At 38.7% G+C, this 17,730-nt stretch overlaps 2 long non-coding RNA genes across 2 annotated transcripts in view; one reads left to right on the top strand and one right to left on the bottom strand.

Annotated features, from left to right (window-relative positions):
- LOC142181264 (uncharacterized) overlaps positions 1-9,259 on the top strand; it is a 47,237-nt gene extending 37,978 nt beyond the window's left edge. Inside the window, exon 3 of the long non-coding RNA XR_012709907.1 lies at positions 8,782-9,259. This is a non-coding gene — a long non-coding RNA (uncharacterized LOC142181264). The remainder of the gene's footprint in view (positions 1-8,781) is intronic.
- LOC142181263 (uncharacterized) lies at positions 2,669-12,872 on the bottom strand. Its single transcript, XR_012709906.1, has 3 exons — positions 12,349-12,872; positions 10,529-10,657; positions 2,669-2,903 (listed from the first exon to the last, which is right to left on the bottom strand). It is a non-coding gene; the product is annotated as an uncharacterized LOC142181263 (long non-coding RNA).
- Between the last annotated feature and the right edge of the window lie 4,858 nt (positions 12,873-17,730).

The raw sequence follows: 17,730 nt of genomic DNA, 5'->3' as shown, positions 1-17,730 counted from the left end.
CTCATAACCGTAGAATATACAAATCTCTAAGTAGTGGTCTAAGCCACTATAGCCTTTCCGAGACCCGCCTACACATAATAGGCTATAACGGTAGAGTACTTCTGAATAACATCGATTACGGCGGCCGACAAGCCTCACACGTACCGTCACAAATCACTTGCACAACTTGATCACGCTTGGAGAACTGATCGCTACCACCAATATGCCAATTCAACTATGGCTAACCAATCCATCTTCTTCCAATTTATCCTTGATTGCCTTAGAGGTAATAACAATTCCATTCAACACATAACACACTTCATCCGCAATCATCCCGAGTGACCTTGAATCACAAGACCATGCTGTCTCAAATCCCACGAACCATTCCATATTTCCCTTGCGTGCACATTTGCATCCCCAACTAGCATGCCCATACTGATAATCCCTTTACGAATCCGAAGTCTTTCCCCATTCTCCTCCCAATTGCTACACTGTAAGTCAAAACATCATAGGACATTCCGGGCCTCTTCTCGTAAGCTGCTATAAAGCTTGATTCTTAACTGTACCTATAGGCCCGAAATCATTAGGCATCACACTTTAACCCTTGAATTCACTAGGACCGTTGTTGAGAGCCACCCGCTCTGACTTGGCCCCGAATATAATCAACTCCATGAATCTTCTAGCACATGAGTACCCTCTCGACGAAACACCTGGCAGAATCACTTCCCTAGGAACCCCCATCCATACAAAGCACAAATCCTGAATCCTTTCCCAAATATGAACATGAGCCAACAAGGCCAACCATAACACACCTTTAACAATCCATTTGCTCAAATTACCACTTATGTTCTTGTCCCATAGCTGAAATAACCCATCAACATGCTAATAACCGGAAACCTCGCAAGTAGTTAACCATGCAACCCAATCATAGGCGGTAGGACTCTCCCACTTAGCTCGGAGCCACTATTACACAACTCTAGAATTCACCAGGATTCTTAATCTCTTATTGACATAACCCTACACAATCAACCGCCAAAATTCTCGGAATCCTTATGTAAACCCCCCCCCCCTTTTTGCTCTGAATCGTCAACCACATTCGCACGACCAATTTCTTTGTTGTATAACCAATAGAATTCTTCGCAGATGTTTTGCCAACCATGCAACCGCTAACCTGCTCGCAGGGAATAACCCATCTGGGGAATCACTTCCCGACATCTTCCAACGTTGCTGCACGGGGTACAATCACTACGACATCAATAGCCCATCCTGAGTTCGAGCTCACTCTCTAGCTGCACAAGTCCATTCATCCCTCGTGGACATCAATTAAATATGCGGCAACAACCTTCCAATCCGAAATTATGTTGTATCCTTCTTCATTTCAAGCAACTCCTTCCCATTATATCAAATCTTCTACCGTATAATGGGCCATGCTTCCAATTAACCCTGTGGGCCCTAATCACTAATCTCTAAAATTCTCAAATCATTCCAAACTTTCCTTAAGGTGCACAGTCATCTTACCACAATGCCAATATGCAACTCCGCCACTCTCCGACTTTGGCGGAACTCATCCCTTTAATCGACTACTCGACCTTCGCTTCTTATACTTGGCCTTCTAGAAGTTTTAGCCACCACCTAAAACTTCCCACATGTCCTTCCTCGTCCTTTGCTGCTTAGTTGTTGCCTTAAATAAGATCTATCTTCGTAGCACTTGGACCCACAATCGCTACTAACTTTAAACCTTTCTGAAGATCATCTTTCTTGAGCCGTCAACATTAGAAACACTGATTCGATCTGAACTACCGCATCCCATGATATTTAACAGTTGTTTCTCCAATATTATTTTACAATGTCTTACCCCAAAGGCGAATCGCAGAAACCATAACATCGGCGAACTTAACACATATAATTGAGGACGACGACACTATATCACATTTCATCTGCCACGCTCAAAAATACCAAGCCTCATTACCCCACCAGCCCAAATCTGAACATTCTTAGCCCGATTGAGTAAATCTCCCCTCAAGATCATGCATTGAGTAAACCTCTCCTCAAGCCATTCACTGCCCCGACACTTAGGCAAACATCCTACCATCATAACAATACCGCGGAACAATCGTTCATAGGAATCATGGCAACTTGCGCCTAGTCTCAGAGCTCTCAGAAGTACCGCTACTGAGCTGGAATAATAGAATATCCTTCGACAAGGCAACGATAATAGCCCAACTAACTATACCGGGAGAACATCCCGCACCACATATGTAGTACCATTACGATTCTTCTTCTCGATTTTAAACAAGCGCTTCACATCGCATAAGATTGGGTAGGAAAGAAATAAAGGCATAAGCCTCGAGGAATCAAATCGCACGATGAGGAATCAAGAAGAGAAGTACCCCTAACAGCCCTGTAGCCTCCCGAAGATAAGTACAGATGACTTTGTACCGATCCATGAGACTCTACTAGACTTGCTCATGACTTGTGTGATCCAAAGGAACCTAGTGCTCTGATACCATGTTGTCACGACCCAAAATTAACTAAGGGTCGTGATGGCGCCGGACACCGCTGTCAGGCAAGCCAACCAAAATACTTAATTACATTCTCGTTTTAAATAATTCCGAAATCACTTCTTCTATAAGTTTAAACAATACATAGTAACTTTCTATGAACAAATAATGAAACATTTAACAACTTTTAAAATTTCTGAATAAACCCATAGACATTCCAGAATCTGGTGTCACAAGTGCATGAGTAATTTCTAAGAAATAATGTAATACAACAACCGTATGAAATACAATATTGGACAGAAAATAAATACAGTAATCTGAAAGGGACTTGCTAGCTGCGGGTCATCTCGAGAAATGCAGCTCATCTAAGTCTTCGTATCAACCATGCTGCTACGCTCACTAGGCCACTAGAGATGCATGTGCCTGTGCAACAAAAATGCACAGAAGTGTAGTATGAGTACGAAAATAACGTGTACCCAATGAGTATCCTGTCTAATCACAAAGAAGTAGAGACGAGATGGTCGACTTCGACACTTACTAGTGGTCCAATAATGATATATTATTAATGCGAATAATCATGGATTTATTAAGAATGACAGTAATTTCAAGTAAGTCACGAACAGGTGAGAGTTCCTTTTTATATTAAAAGTCTCTAGATTCTTAATCCATTAATTTTCAATTATCTCAAGTCGGGGAGGGCAAATATCAATGTTAATAAATCTCCAGGCAAGCAATACAAGCATGCGCAAATCATGCCGAGGTCGTACGGACCGATCCAACAAAAATGTAAAATATGCACTGTCGAGGGTCGAATGGAGCGAACCATAGATGCATCTATTACCCCGCTCGTGCATCATACATGCGACGCGGTCAGCATAAATAAACAAATACCCCGCTCACGAATCATACATGCGATGCGGGCACACATAGATACACACAGTCAAACAGCCAATTAAGAGTTTATCGGGAAATGTTTATTCCAATAAAAGCCAATTCTCTTTTAATGATTTAAGAAAAATGAAGCTTAATCTGTTTAGAAATTCATTCAGTAATTCGATGTGATTTAAGCCATTCAAGCTGTCAATAAGTTTACAAATAATCCAAGTATAACATGTTTTTTGGTCCTAGACTACCCGAACAATAGCATAATAGTAGCTACGCACGGACTCTCATCACCTCGTGCGTACGTAGCCCCCACAAATAGGAGCACATAACCAATTTACTCACCTATGGGGACAATTCCCTCTTACAAGGTTAGAAAAGAGACTCACCTCGCTCCGAAGATCCATAACCGGCATTCCACGCTCTTCCGAAGACTCAAATTGATGCACAACGCTCCAAAACTAGCCAATAATAATACCAATCCATCAATATATACTCAATTATCCCTAATGATCCAATTTATAACAACCCCTAACCCCGATCGAAAGGTTGATAAATACGCCCTCGGGCCCACGTGCCCGGATTCCAAAAAATTTCAAAGATAAACTTTACCCATAACCTCACAAACTCAAACATATAATTTACTCTCAATTTCATACCCAAAATCGTGGTCAAATTCCAAGAATACAAATTTTCTAGGTTTTCCCTCAAACCCCAAGTTTTCTACAAATTTCATGCTCAAATCCGTACATAATCAATGTATTTAACTCAAGATAGGTGGGGATAGCTTACCTTATTGTTGATGATGAAAATCCCCTCTTGAAGCCCTCCAAAATCGCCCCAAAGTAGAGAAAAATGGGTGAAATGAACTCAACCCCGCTTTTTAAAACATTCTGCCCAGCGACTTCCGTACCTGCGGACCCTTGACCACTTCTGCAGTTCCGCAGGTGCGGCACTTCTATCGCTTCTACGGATATCTCACCAGGCCCTCCCTTCCGCTTCTGCGATTCAACCGCCGCAGGTGCGGTTCCACTTCTGCGGCTTCTCCAGCGCATCTACAGTCCCCTTCACTTTGGTCCAAACCGCATTTGCCACCCAATTCTCACAGGTGCGGTTATGACAGCAACCAACAACTTCAGCCTTCCAAAACTTCCATTTTCAATCTGTTAACCACCCGGAATCCACCCGAGGCCCCTAGGACCCCAACCAATCATACCAACCAGTCCCAAAACATATTACGAACTTGCTCGAGGCCTCAAATCATATCAAACAACGCTAAAATCACGAACCGACCTCCAATCCAAGCTTCATGAACTTTAGAATTTCAAATTTCTACTTTCGATGTTTAAATCTATCAATTCAAGTTCGATTGACCCCAAATTTTGCACACAAGTCATATTTGACATTACAGAACTACTCCAACTTCCGGAATCAGATTCTGATCCCGATATCAAAAAGTCCACTTCCGTTCAAACTTCTCAAAAACCTTCAATTTTCTATCTTTAGTCAAATGGCTCCAAAATGACCTACGGACCTCCGAATTCACTTTCGATCGCGCTCCCAACTCCAGAATCACCATACGGAGCTACTCCCAGACTCGGAATCCCAAACGGATGTCGATAACACTGAAATGCACTTCAAGCCAAACTTATGAAATTTCTTACAAAATGCTAACTTCTACAATAGGCACCAAAACGCTCCCGGGCCATCCAAAACCCGATCCGGGCATACACCCAAGTCCGAAATCATTAAACGAACCTGCTGGAACCTTCAGATCCCGATTCCGAGGTCGTTTACTCTGAAATCTAATCTTAGTTAATTCTTCCAACTTAAAGCTTCTGAAATGAGAATTCTCTTTCCAAATCAACTCTGAACTTCCCGAAATTCAATTCCGACCACGCGTACAAGTCATAATACCCGAAATGAAGCTGCTCATGGCCTCAGACTGCTGAACGACGCGCTGGAGCTCAAAACGACCGGCCGGGTCGTTACAAGGTAAGAGTGGCCTTTATGGTGGACAAGATGCGAGAAGCGAGGTTGAGGTATTTCGGGCATGCGAAGAAGATATGCATAATAACCTCGTGAGGAGGTGCGTAAGGTTGACAATGGTGGGTCTAAGGAGAGGGAGAGATAGACCAGAAAAAATATTGTAAAGAGATGATTAGGAAGGATATTACACATCTTCAGTGCCTGTTTGGCCAATTTTCATTTTTGGCCAAAAGTACTTCTTCTTTTTTTTTAGTCAAATTACCTAAATTAAGGTGTTTGACCAAGCTTTTTAAAGGGAAAAAGTGCTTTTGAGTCGAAATAGAAATAATTTTGGAGAAGCAGAAAAAAGTAGTTTCTCTCCATAAGCACATTTTTGAAAAGTACTTTTGAGAATTTTTTTTCCTTAGAAGCACATTTTAAAAGCTTGGCCAAACACTAATTGTTGCTCAAAAGTCTTTTGCAAATTAATTAGTCAAACACAAACTACTTCTCACCAAAAATGTTTTTTTGAAAAGTAATTTTAAGAAAAATACTTCTCAAAATAAGAAGCTTAGCCAAACAGGCTATGAAAACATGTCTTAAGATAGTGCGTTAGTAGATAGTCACACATTTTTCTTCTTTGTACCAGTAGTATTAGTATAACCCCTGTATTTTCTTATTTGTAGTTTTCATTACTATTTGCTATTTTCTTGCGTTAGTTATCTTAATTCTGTTGTTATTATTAATGTTTTGTTTTTCATGTTTTCTCCACTACCATATTTCTTTTTTTTCTTTTACTATAGCTGGGATTATGGTTTCTATGAGCTAATCGATTATATGTATTGTTGCTGCTATTGTTGTAATAATTCACAATTCAAGTCGCAATGTTACAAATTTAAATTCAATGATCTTCTAAAGTTCTGATATATAAGGGAGTTTTTTCAATTAAAGTGATATTATTCAAAATGAGATTATTTTATTTATTTTTCAGAGTCGCCACTTGGAATAATTTATGGTGTCCCAAGTCACCGGTTTATTTTAAAATCTCAAATCAAGGAAAATTTGACTTTTTTTTAAAATATGCGAAACCAGAAATTCTAGGTAAGGAATTCTGTTAACCCGGGAGAAGGTATTAGGCATTCCCGAGTTCCGTGGTTCGAGCACGGTCGCTTAACTATTAATAATTTGCCTATAATCTGATTTATTATATTTTTTAAACCTACTGTACATTTTTAACTTTATAACCACTTTTATTTATTTAAAATCGCTTTTTAGGATTTATGGAATTTATCTCTTGCACTGTAATGACCCAAAAGGTCATCACTTGTTTTTAAAATGAATTTTGCATTTCGAGGCCTTAAAAACCTCTTTTAGCATCACCTTGATTTGCGTGCACAGTCCGAACGCGTAGCCAAAAAGTTTATATGTGAAAATCTGTGAAAAATAATAAATTTTGACTATAAAATGAATTAATTTGACTTCGGTCAACGTTTTGGGTAAATGGACCCAGACCCATGATTTGACGGTCCCGGAGGGTCCGTGAAAAAATATGGGACTTGGGCGTATGTCCGGAATCGAATTCCGAGGTCCCAAGCCCGAGATATGAATTTTTAAAGAAAATTATTTTCTGAAATTGTTTAAAGGATTTGGAAATGAATTTTGATTAGAACATATTGGTATCGGACCCGTATTTTGGTTCCGACGCCGGGTACATGTCTTATATATGATTTAAGATAATTCTGCGAAGTTTGGTAAGAAACGGAATCCGTTTGACGTGATTCGGACCTTGAGTGCAAAATTTGATGTTTTAAGATGTTTTGAAATATTTCATTGATTTTGAGGTCTAATTCGTTCTTTAAGGGGTTAATTTGGCGATTTGACCGCATAGATAAGTTCATATGATGTTTTTGAGTTAGTATGTATGTTTGGTTTGGAGCCCCGAGGGCTCGGGTGTGTTTCAGAAGGTTTTTGAACTCATAAAAGTTGCAGGTTTTTGATGTTCAGTGCCCAAGGATTTTTCTCTTCGCGTTCGCGTGGGCACACTCGCGAACGCGTAAGGCAAATCTCCCAGGTGCCAAATTTTTTCTTCGCGAACGCGAGGCTAAGGGGGGATACCCTTTGCGAACGCGACCCAGCATATGCGAACGCGATGACTTATGAGCCTGGGCAGGGGAGTATTATACCTACGCGAATGTGACCACCTGGACGCGAACGCGAAAGCTCGAGGAGTTAGTTCTCCATGAACGCGAGCCTATTTCTGTGAGCGCGAAGGCCTCTCAGGCCTAGCTCATCGCGAACGCATAGAGCAAATTCGCCCAATTATTTTAAGTTCCAAAAACAGAATGTATTACGGGAATTCCACCATTTTTCATAAACTTCATCTTCTCCACACCTCTTGGGCGAGTTTTGAAGAGGAACTTCACCATAGCTTCATAGATACAATTGATTTGGAGTCAAATTCAAAAGGAAAGACGGTGTTTGAGGCTTGAGTTGGCCGTGGAAGTTCGAGGTAAGTGTTCGGTCTAACCTTAGCTTGATGGATTAGGAGTTGTGTCCTATTTGCTTCTTGTTGAGTACGACGTATAGGCATGGTGACGAGTATCTATACATTGGTGTCGAGCATGACCGTGAGTCTTAAATTGTAATTTATTTTGTGTTCTTAAATAGTACTACGGATGCTTTAATTGATGATTCTCGATATTAGGCAAGGATTAAGTTTGTTTTCGTGGAAATTACTTCTGATTGAGTATTGGTGTTAGCTGACATGAGTAGAAGTTGGGTTAAGATTGGTTATAGTTGTTTCTCCCTTGCCGGGACGTATTTACTTTTACTATCGAATCCCTTGCCGGGATAGTGTAGCTTATTGTTGGTCCCTTGCCGGGACTCTTGGTATGGTTGTTGCTAAAGGTATATAAATGTTATGTTGGATCGGGTTGCACGCCGCAACAATACTATATATGGAATGAGTTATACGCCGCAACAATACTATATATGGATCGGGTTGCACGCCGTAACAATGTTATGTTGGATTGGGTTGCACGCCGCAATAATACTATATATGGAACGGGTTGCACGCCGCAACAATGTTATGTTGGATCGGGTTGCACGCCGCAACAGTGATATAAATGGATCGGGTTGCACGCCGCAACAGTATTAAATGATAGGGATCGGGTTGTGCACCGCAATAGTGTTATTATGATTTTGTTGTAAATCTTGAATTGTTCTCTCATATTTCTCTTAAGTTTCTGCTGGATTCGATATTTCCCCCGTAGCGTGTACCCCTCCCATGTTAATTGTTTATTCCTGTTTATTTTCCGCTGTATATTATATAACTGCACAGGTTCATCTGGAGTCTGGTCCTAGCCTCGTCACTACCTCACCGGGGTTAGGTCAGGCACTTACCAGCACATGGGGTTGGTTGTGCTAATGCTACACTCTGCACTATGTGCAGATTCCGGAGCAGCTTTTGGACAGTAGCACTTGGGGAGCCTGCCTTCAGTCCAGCCAGAGATCTCGAGATAGTCCTGCAGGCATCCGCAGACCCGTCGTTCTCTTCTACTTTATTATGTACTTTGTTTTCATTAGATTTCGAGACAGATTGTATTTCTTTCAGACATTTATTGTAGTAATCTTAGTACGTCCATGATATTGTGACACCGTATTCCGGGTAGAGATGTGTATTGTCATTATCATACTGGTCTTGGTTATTATATTAGATTAAGTCTTCCGCTTGATCTCATTTATCGTTAATATCTAAATGTTGGATACCTGTTAAATCAGATTGTTAAAAAGGGTTAAAAATGGAAGCGTTAAAAAATTTCTATGTTTAGTAGCTTGCCTAGCTTTTACGAGTAGGCGCCATCACGACTCCCGAGGGTGGGAAATCCGGGTCGTGACATAAACAAGTTACGATTGTCGTATACTCGTTTATTTTGGAACACACCGCAAATCACGCTACATGAAATGCACCCGCAATTTGCGACATGTTTATTTTATTATTGTTCGAAGTTGTTATGATCGAGTTACATGAAATGTACAACCGAGTTTGAGTTTTGGAATTAGGTATTATAACTATGTCACGAGAATCGTGCCCATAATCACAATAATTTAATTACGCGCATAAAGCAAACTACGATATTCGAGGGTACTCAATTTTTACTATTGAGGAGATTAAGTGTTCAAGGAAAACTTTATTACGGGCGCGTATGAATTAAGGCAGAAGAGACGTTAATACCACATCTGTTAAGACTACATTGCACGAGATATCTTTCCTATTTATGAATTCCAAAAAACTTTTGCTTTATCTAGTCAATGATTGATATAAACCGAATATTAAAACCTATCCCTAAATTACAGGTTTTAAGGGAAGCCAAATCAAAGGAACCGACAAAGCAGTTAAAATGATAGAATAGATGCAAAGCAGTAACAAAAAACCTATCACAGTACTCGCCACCAAATAAATGCATCTACTTTGAACCCAAGTTCCTAAATATTATTAACTCCATTTTCCAATTCTGCAATTTAATTCCACCTATGGTCTAATAAAAGGTGCATGAAGAACTAGCAAGAAACTCACATACTGCATTAACAAACTTACAGAAACCAACCCATATTGGCATGAAAATTAATCTTTCCTCTTCTCTCTCTCCACAAATTAACTATGAAGCAATAGATACATCAAACCAACAAATTTAAAGGAGAAACAACATATAAGGTTCATGAAATTAGAAAGCTTATAAAACCATAAATTCCAAGTCAGCTGCTAGCAGCTCAGCTTGAAATATAAAAGAACAAAAGAAGGAGAAAAACAAAACAATGCAGAAATCAGATCTCCGGCAACGAGTTATGGAAAATGGAATTTGTGGAAGGAAGTATAGAGATGAAGAGTTGGTATAGCATTTACAAATGGACAAACGAAACCAGATCTCCGGCAATAACACTTGCAAATGGACAACGAAATCACATCTCTAAAATCAACAAATTTACTAATTAATTTTTTAAGTCATGATTTTACCACTAAATCTCAGCAGCTATATGTTCGTACACATTGCAATAAATTATTCTAATAATGAACCCAAACGATAACAGGTAAGAAGCAGAGATGTCTCAGATTTGAAGACAAATATGTTGTTATAACTTACGGATGACCTTCCATTAACCACAAATATTACACGAAGCAGGGAAGCCAAGAGGAGTACCTAATGCCTGAATCAAAAGCTGAAATGGCCAAAAATCAAGGAGAAATGAAGACGACGGGATCCGGCAAAGCAGTAGCAACATTGATTTTCAGCAACAACAGTCCTTTAATAGCTCTATATCCACTGGAGCTGACAACAATGGAGTAGTAAAAACCCAAATGGGTATCAGCAGGATGAAAATCTTCATCTCCTTTTCTTTCTTCAAAATGTCATACAAAACTGATAAAGAAGACTGTTGATTTTAAACCAACGATTTAGGAAAGAATTCAAACTTTTTGTTCCTCCATGGAAGTTTTGAAAATTGAAATGTGGAAAGTATATGTGCTTAATGGGTATCTGAATTTTGATTCTTTTTGCCAATAAAATCCTAGGGAAAGTGTCACACCTCCTTTTTCATTATGCCCCCGAGAAGGGGTATATAGGGATCAATCGAAACGTGATTTATTTATTAAAAGATTCAGAGTCACAACTTGGAATAATTTATGGTGTCCCAAGTCACCGGTTCAAATCCCGAATCGAGGAAAAGATTGACTCTGTATTACAGTCTGCGAACCTGAAATCCGGGTAAACAATTCTGTTAACCCGGGAGAAGGTGTTAAGCATTCCCGGATTCCGTGGTTCTAGCACGGTCGCTCAACTGTTGTATTTGGCTTAATTATCTGATTTTAGAAACACGTTTTAACTTATGATGTCATTTTAAACTTTATAACCGCTTTTAATTATTTTTAAGGAAAAATTGCAACGTCAATGCACCCGCGGCTCTCGACATATTTTATCTAACATTGTTGAGATTTGGATTTGGGTCACATAAATGCGCACCCGAGTTTAGGAAGGTAATTTTTCAATAGCGCGACTAAAGCAAATTACGCGTTTGCAACTTTGCGAGGGCCATGAAAATTTACTAAATGGTGCGCCTCGAATTCTAAGAATTCAAGTATTAATTAAATGAGGGTCATGCATTTGAAGATTTTATTCGGCATGGTACACCTCGATTCCATTTAACTAAATTTAATTAGCGGCCTATTAAAACTCATTTTACTATTAAGAAAAGGTTTGATCGAAGTTGCGCGAACGCATACTCCGGTTTTGTTTTTTAGAATCATAATTATGTTACGCGAACGTATACACAATCACGATGGTAGATTAAATGCGTGCCTAAAGAAACATTTCTACATATGTTCATTGTGCACAGTCCATCGGCTCATTAATTTTACAAAAATATGCAAGACCAAACAGTTGCCCATATAGTCTTTGAATCTAAACAAAATTACACTAAGAAGATTATGCACTAACATTTAGTAAATAATTAAAATGGCCTCAACTCAAATAAATAAACAAAACCAGGGAACATTCACCTACATATAGAAATAAAATAGAAAATTTGGCAGAAAGCTATTAGAGCAAATCAGAACAACAAACACATTAATCAATCGGATTCGAGCGGGGATTATAATGTCGACATGATCCTTAAGGTTTTCCTCTTCCTCTTTTAACTATCTGCTTAATGGAAAGCTCTTGATTATGTACAGCGAAAACAAGCAATTGCTTTACATTTTTAAAAGCTAACCTCTACTCTCGAACACCTTCAATTAAAGTTCCAAATTAATTTCTTACAGACCCATATTCCAGGGAAAACATCATGTATGTCAAGTGGACAAAATAATGAAGAGGCAAATTTGACATTGAGAAGCAGCAATCAACTTCTGAATATTGGCTAAAACTGTAAAATAATTATGTAACACATCTTCCATCTTAAACGCAAATCATCAAAAATAACTCCAACTCAGATTTTACGGGGAAAACAAAATTGATCAAAATACCTCATGCTATGAACAAATCCCACGGTTCCAGCATACTTCAATCCATCGTTGTTTTCAGAATGAAGGGAATTAAAGGGAAAGAGATGAACATGAATTATAGCTCTTTGATTAACAAAATTTCAGCAGCTACAACCTCGAATCAAGCGGATTCTTCAAGTAATTACAACGACAAAACAGGAAGCCGGAACCGGAAGAAAACTCAAGCATCAAAACGGACTGTCCTGAAACCTCTTTATCTCTCTGTTACCGTTCCCCTCTACTCTTCGTTTATTTCTTTTTGATTGTCATGTCTTCTTGGTCTTTGTTTTGTGCAGGTTATGGCTGCCTAGGTTTGAGGTAAAGAAGATTTCTGTTTGTGAGGTGGTCGACGGAAACAACTGATTTCAGCTCTTGGTGTATAGGTCCTCTTTTCGTTATTTTGGAATTTTTCGTTCCCTTCGGGATTTTTAGGTTATCTCTTTATTAAAGAAGAGGAGAAATGGAGGTCCTTAGGTTTTCCTTTTTGTTCCCCTTGATAAAACGGTTGATCCTCTAAGTATATTCTAGAGTTATTTTTAGACTAGTTTTGGTTATATAGAAGAGTTTTTAGGTTAAGGGGTATGGGCCTAGGAATTATGAGCTTGAGAATTATGGGCTAGGTCCAAAATTAGGCCTATAAATGGGTTGCTTGAGCCCAAGATTTACTCTTTCCTTGCGAACGAGATTAAAAATACGATCTCATTTATTAATTAATCCTACTATTAAAATAATTATTGAAATAAAACTAACCGTTAATACAAACCTATTTTTGGTATTTTCAAATATCATATTAAAATAAAAATACGGTACTATTTTTGTATTTTTTAATATTAAAAATGACTACAAAACATTAATGAACTTATTTTTATAATTTTGATTTCTTGTAATAAAATAAAATAAAAGAGTAAAAATGAGTTGAAATAGCTCTATTAGACCTAAATTAAATATTTTACGCTAAAAATGTGAGAAATCTTGGGGAGGATCAAAAATCACATGTCTACAGAAAGGACAAAAGACTGTCAGGAAAAGGAAAATGAGCTTCTTTTTGTAACCTGGAAAAGCTAAAAAGGAAGGTGGGGGGGGGGGGGGGTTCTTATTTTTGTTGAGGGGAGCACCATTTTTTGATTTTTTGGAGGAGGAGAGATCCAATTTTTTTTTTGTCTAAGATCTGATGTCTTTAGGTCTAGCTTTTGGTCTTAATTAAAAGGGAAGGGAAATGAGTATTGAGCTTTGGGCTTAAAGGGATTTGGGTCATGAATTTGGGCTAATTAATTTTGGCCCAATACAATAAGACTAAATCAAAATCTTTTTTCCCAGTTTCTTTTTCTTTGATTTTAAAATCTAATAAAATCCTAAAATAATCCTAAATCAATCTAATTTATAAAAGTTAAAATTGTTTATTTATTAAAATAATTAATTAACTTAAAACTAAATAAAAACACTATTTTCTAATGACTAAAAGCTAAATATGTAAAAATGACCATTTTCGTGATTTTTCTTAATAAAATTAATTTCTACATGCAAATTGAACCTAAGATGGCATGAAATTAAAAAGTTATAATTTTTTATGATTTTTTTATAATTTTAAAATATTAAAAATGCATGAAATGCAACTAAGTAAAGAAAAACTTCTAAAATCCCATAAAAATTATTTTTGGTCTATTTTTAGGAGTTATTTCAAGTAGGGAAAAAATTAGGTGCTCACAGCTGCCCCTCTTTGCTTGGAAACATGAAGAGTTTTCGGGCAAAGATAAAGTGAGCAATTTTTGCCCGTTTGAAACTCCATTTGGAAGCATTTTGAAAAAGTTTGACCGAACCTTGCTTCGGAGGTTGCCTACATATCCTTGGCTATAAAGGAATCAGGTCGGTGTAGTTTTGGAAGTTTTGGTAGTTGGGATTACCGGGAAGCTGTGATTTCACTGTTGTTGCTGCTGTTTCTGCTTGCTGAGCTCCTTATTACACCAAAATGAAAATCAAAAAGTAAACTAGCCTATCAGCTACGAGTTACAAGATTCCTATCTATAAATCTTCTGGAGCTCGATCTTAAGTCTTGACTAGATGCGGACTCTGATATGAATCTTGATGCTCATTAGCTGTAGGTGCTAGTTTATTCTTCTTCAGTTTTTGAAACAAAACGGGACTTGCAAGGCTTGCAACTTCAATCATATCTTGAGCAGTTCATATCTTTTTTGCCTTTGCACTTTGTTTCACTTCTTTTCTTTTGTTCTTTTTCTTTTATTCTGGATTGAGCCTTTTTTTGGTTGTCTCTAAACTTGTGCCTCAAGGTAAAAACCTATTGAGGCACCAAAACAAATAAACGAACGAAATTTTTCTGCCCCAGTTTTCACTAGGAAAATTTCATGAGTTATTACAACAAAAATCTAAACTACTTCTTTATTGAAAGCAATAAAATCAGTATTGTGTATTCTTGGGAAAAAAGAGATTAGGGAGTGGAGCTCTATATCTAAAATGAAATCAAATGGGGATCGGAGGTCCTAAATTGGAAAGATTACCAGGTTATGCTGGCATCAACTAAAGAATGAGACCTTGTGCCAGAAAAGATTACTAGGTTATGCTGGCAAAGCTAGGGAGTGGAACCCTATGTTGGAAAAGATTACCAGGTTATGATGGCATCAGCTAGGGAAAAGGACCTTATATTGGAAAAGATTACCAGGTTATGCTGAAAAAAATCACTGGGTTATGCCGGAGAAGTCATCGGGTTATACCGGAAAGGTCCTCGGGTTATGACGGGGAGGTCCACATGTTATGCCGGGAAAGTCATCGGGTTATGCCGGGGAGGTCCACGGGTTATGTCGGGAAAGTCATCGGGTTATGCCGGAAAAAGATCCTCGGATTATGCCGGGGAGATCCACGGGTTTTGCCGGAAAAGGTCCTCGGGTTATGCCGGGGAGGTCCATAGGTTATGCCGGAAAAGTCATTGGGTTATGTTGGAAAAAGGTCATCGGATTATACCGGGGAGGTCCACGGGTTATGCCGGAAAAGTCATCGGGTTATATAGGAAAAAGGTCCTCGGGTTATACCGGGGAGGTCCACAGGTTATACCGGGTAAGTCATCAGGTTATGCCGAAAAAGATCCTCGGGTTATACCGAGGGATCAACTAGGGAGTGGAACCTTATACTGAAAAAGGACTACCAAGTTATGCTGGCAGCGACTAGGGAATGAGACCCTTTGTTGGAAAAAGATTATCAGGTTATGCTGGCATCGATTAGGGAATGGGACCCTATACTGGAAAAAGACTACCAGGTTATGCTGGCAGCGACTAGGGAATGAGACCCTTTGTTGGAAAAAGATTACCAGGTTATGCTGGCATCGACTAGGGAATGGGACCCTATACTGAAAAAAGACTACCAGGTTATGCTGGCATCTACTAGGGACTGGGACCCTATGTTGGAAAGATTATCAGGTTATGTTGGCATCAGCTAGGGAGTGGGACCCTATGCTACCATGATTTTGAATTTTCTTCTTTCTTTTCATTTCATTTTTTTTATTTTAAGAAAATGAGTAAAAATGCAGGAAAAAATTTGGAGGAGACTTCCCTTTTGGATTGATTATTACTGCAACGTTGTTTCTAGCCCTTGCGCAGTTTCTTTTTTGTTGCACCTGCTTCTTGCAAGGTTGCTTTGGATTTCATCTGTTTCATGTTTTCAAACAAAAAACAATTGTTAGTTTGAAACGGTGGTTGGTTTTGTGGACTTGATTTTTTCAATCGCTTGATCTTGGCCCCGCTTTTTTGATGAAGATCTCAACTGCAACTGTTTGTTCCCTAAGGACCGATTTCATTTCAGGCCCTGGAGAGCCTCTGGTTTTTCCAAACTTTTCCATGACGGTTGGTCGGTGGAACTCAACCTTTTCGACTTTATCTTGCCTTCGCAGGCCTTTCCCTTTCGACTTGTTGTTTTTTCTTTTTTTAACTTCGGAGCATTGGGGAACTTTTTTCTCCTCAAACTTTTTCGCAATGGCTAGTAGCATGGGATTTAACCTTTTCCAACTTTATTTCGCCTTTATAGGCCTTTTATTTCTGGCTACTTTCTTTCCAACTTCAATTTCAGAGCATTTGGGGTCCCTTGGCTTTTTAAATCTTTGCCTAGACGGTTATCCATGTGGGACTCAACCTTTTCAACTTCATTTGCCTTTATAGGCACTTCAATTTGATTTTCTCCTTCCAAGAGTTTTCAATTTCAAAACATCAGCCACCATGGCCGATCGAAGTCGACTTGATGTCCCTGACGATGCTGGGTTCCCCTTTTTGCATATTAGCTTGTATCAAATGAGAACCCCGTAAATCGGTCTTACCATCCTTTCTTTGTCTTAGTTTCAAAACAGAGTTAGACCGAAAAGGATTCAAAGAAAATAAACAATGGCAGGGAAAATGAGTTTAAAACAAGAAGTGTCCCTTTGGGGAAAAGGAAAGAAGGACTTATCTGGAGTACATGCGGACTTCATATGAACATGACATGCCTTTTGGACTAGATGCCTGATCTGTGTAAACTATCCGACTCTCGAAAATTCATTACAACTTTTGCCTCAAAGTCGAGAAACCTTGCCAGGACTCTGTCGATGCCGATGGCTATGAGGATCTTCTTTTCGATCAGTGGCGCCCTTTGTGGGTTTTCACTAGCTGGCCACTCTCATTTATCTTCTCACCATCGCCTTATAATGCTCTTTGCGAGTTTTCACTAACAAATTCTCTCATTTTAGTTTCTCTGCTTACTGTCGCCTCATGGTGCCCGTGTGAGTTTTCACCAATAAGACTCTCTCATTTTATTTCTCTCATTTGGTTGCATCGGATCCAAGTAGTTGTATCCTCTAATTTTGAACATCTTACCGATTGGTCGGAAGGACTTGAACATAGTTTGGGGTAAAAATGATTTGGATTTAATTACAACTTTGGAACCTTTCAGGCGAAAACATCGTCGAACCATTGTAACTTCTGCCCCAGTTTCAACTTTTGGGGAAATTTGAATTTTTATTTTGGTGTGACTGAACCCCAGAGAGAGGCTGCCTACGTATCCTTTTAGAATCAAGTCGAACGTAGTTCAGGAAACTTTGTTTTTGATTTTCTTTTGTTTTTCTGTTTTGTTTTGTTTTCTATTTCCTTTTCCTCTCTTTTTTTTGTTTTTTTTTCAATTCATTTTCTTTGTCTTTTCTTCCCTTTTTGGTATCTTTCTTTTTTCTTCTATTTTCATTTTTTTGTCACTTTTCAATTTTTTTTTCAATAACACTTTCAGGTTCCAAAGAGGGTAATCAAAAAAGAATAATTGGCTCAAATGGTGTACAAAAGGGTTAATGGTGTTTGGGTAGCGAGAATGAAAGTCTTTGTCATCCCAACCGGAGAATATTAA

This window comes from Nicotiana tabacum, chromosome 5 (genome assembly GCF_000715075.1).
Source record: "Nicotiana tabacum cultivar K326 chromosome 5, ASM71507v2, whole genome shotgun sequence".
NCBI lineage: Eukaryota > Viridiplantae > Streptophyta > Magnoliopsida > Solanales > Solanaceae > Nicotiana > Nicotiana tabacum.
This window is presented reverse-complemented; position numbering and strand designations above follow the sequence as displayed.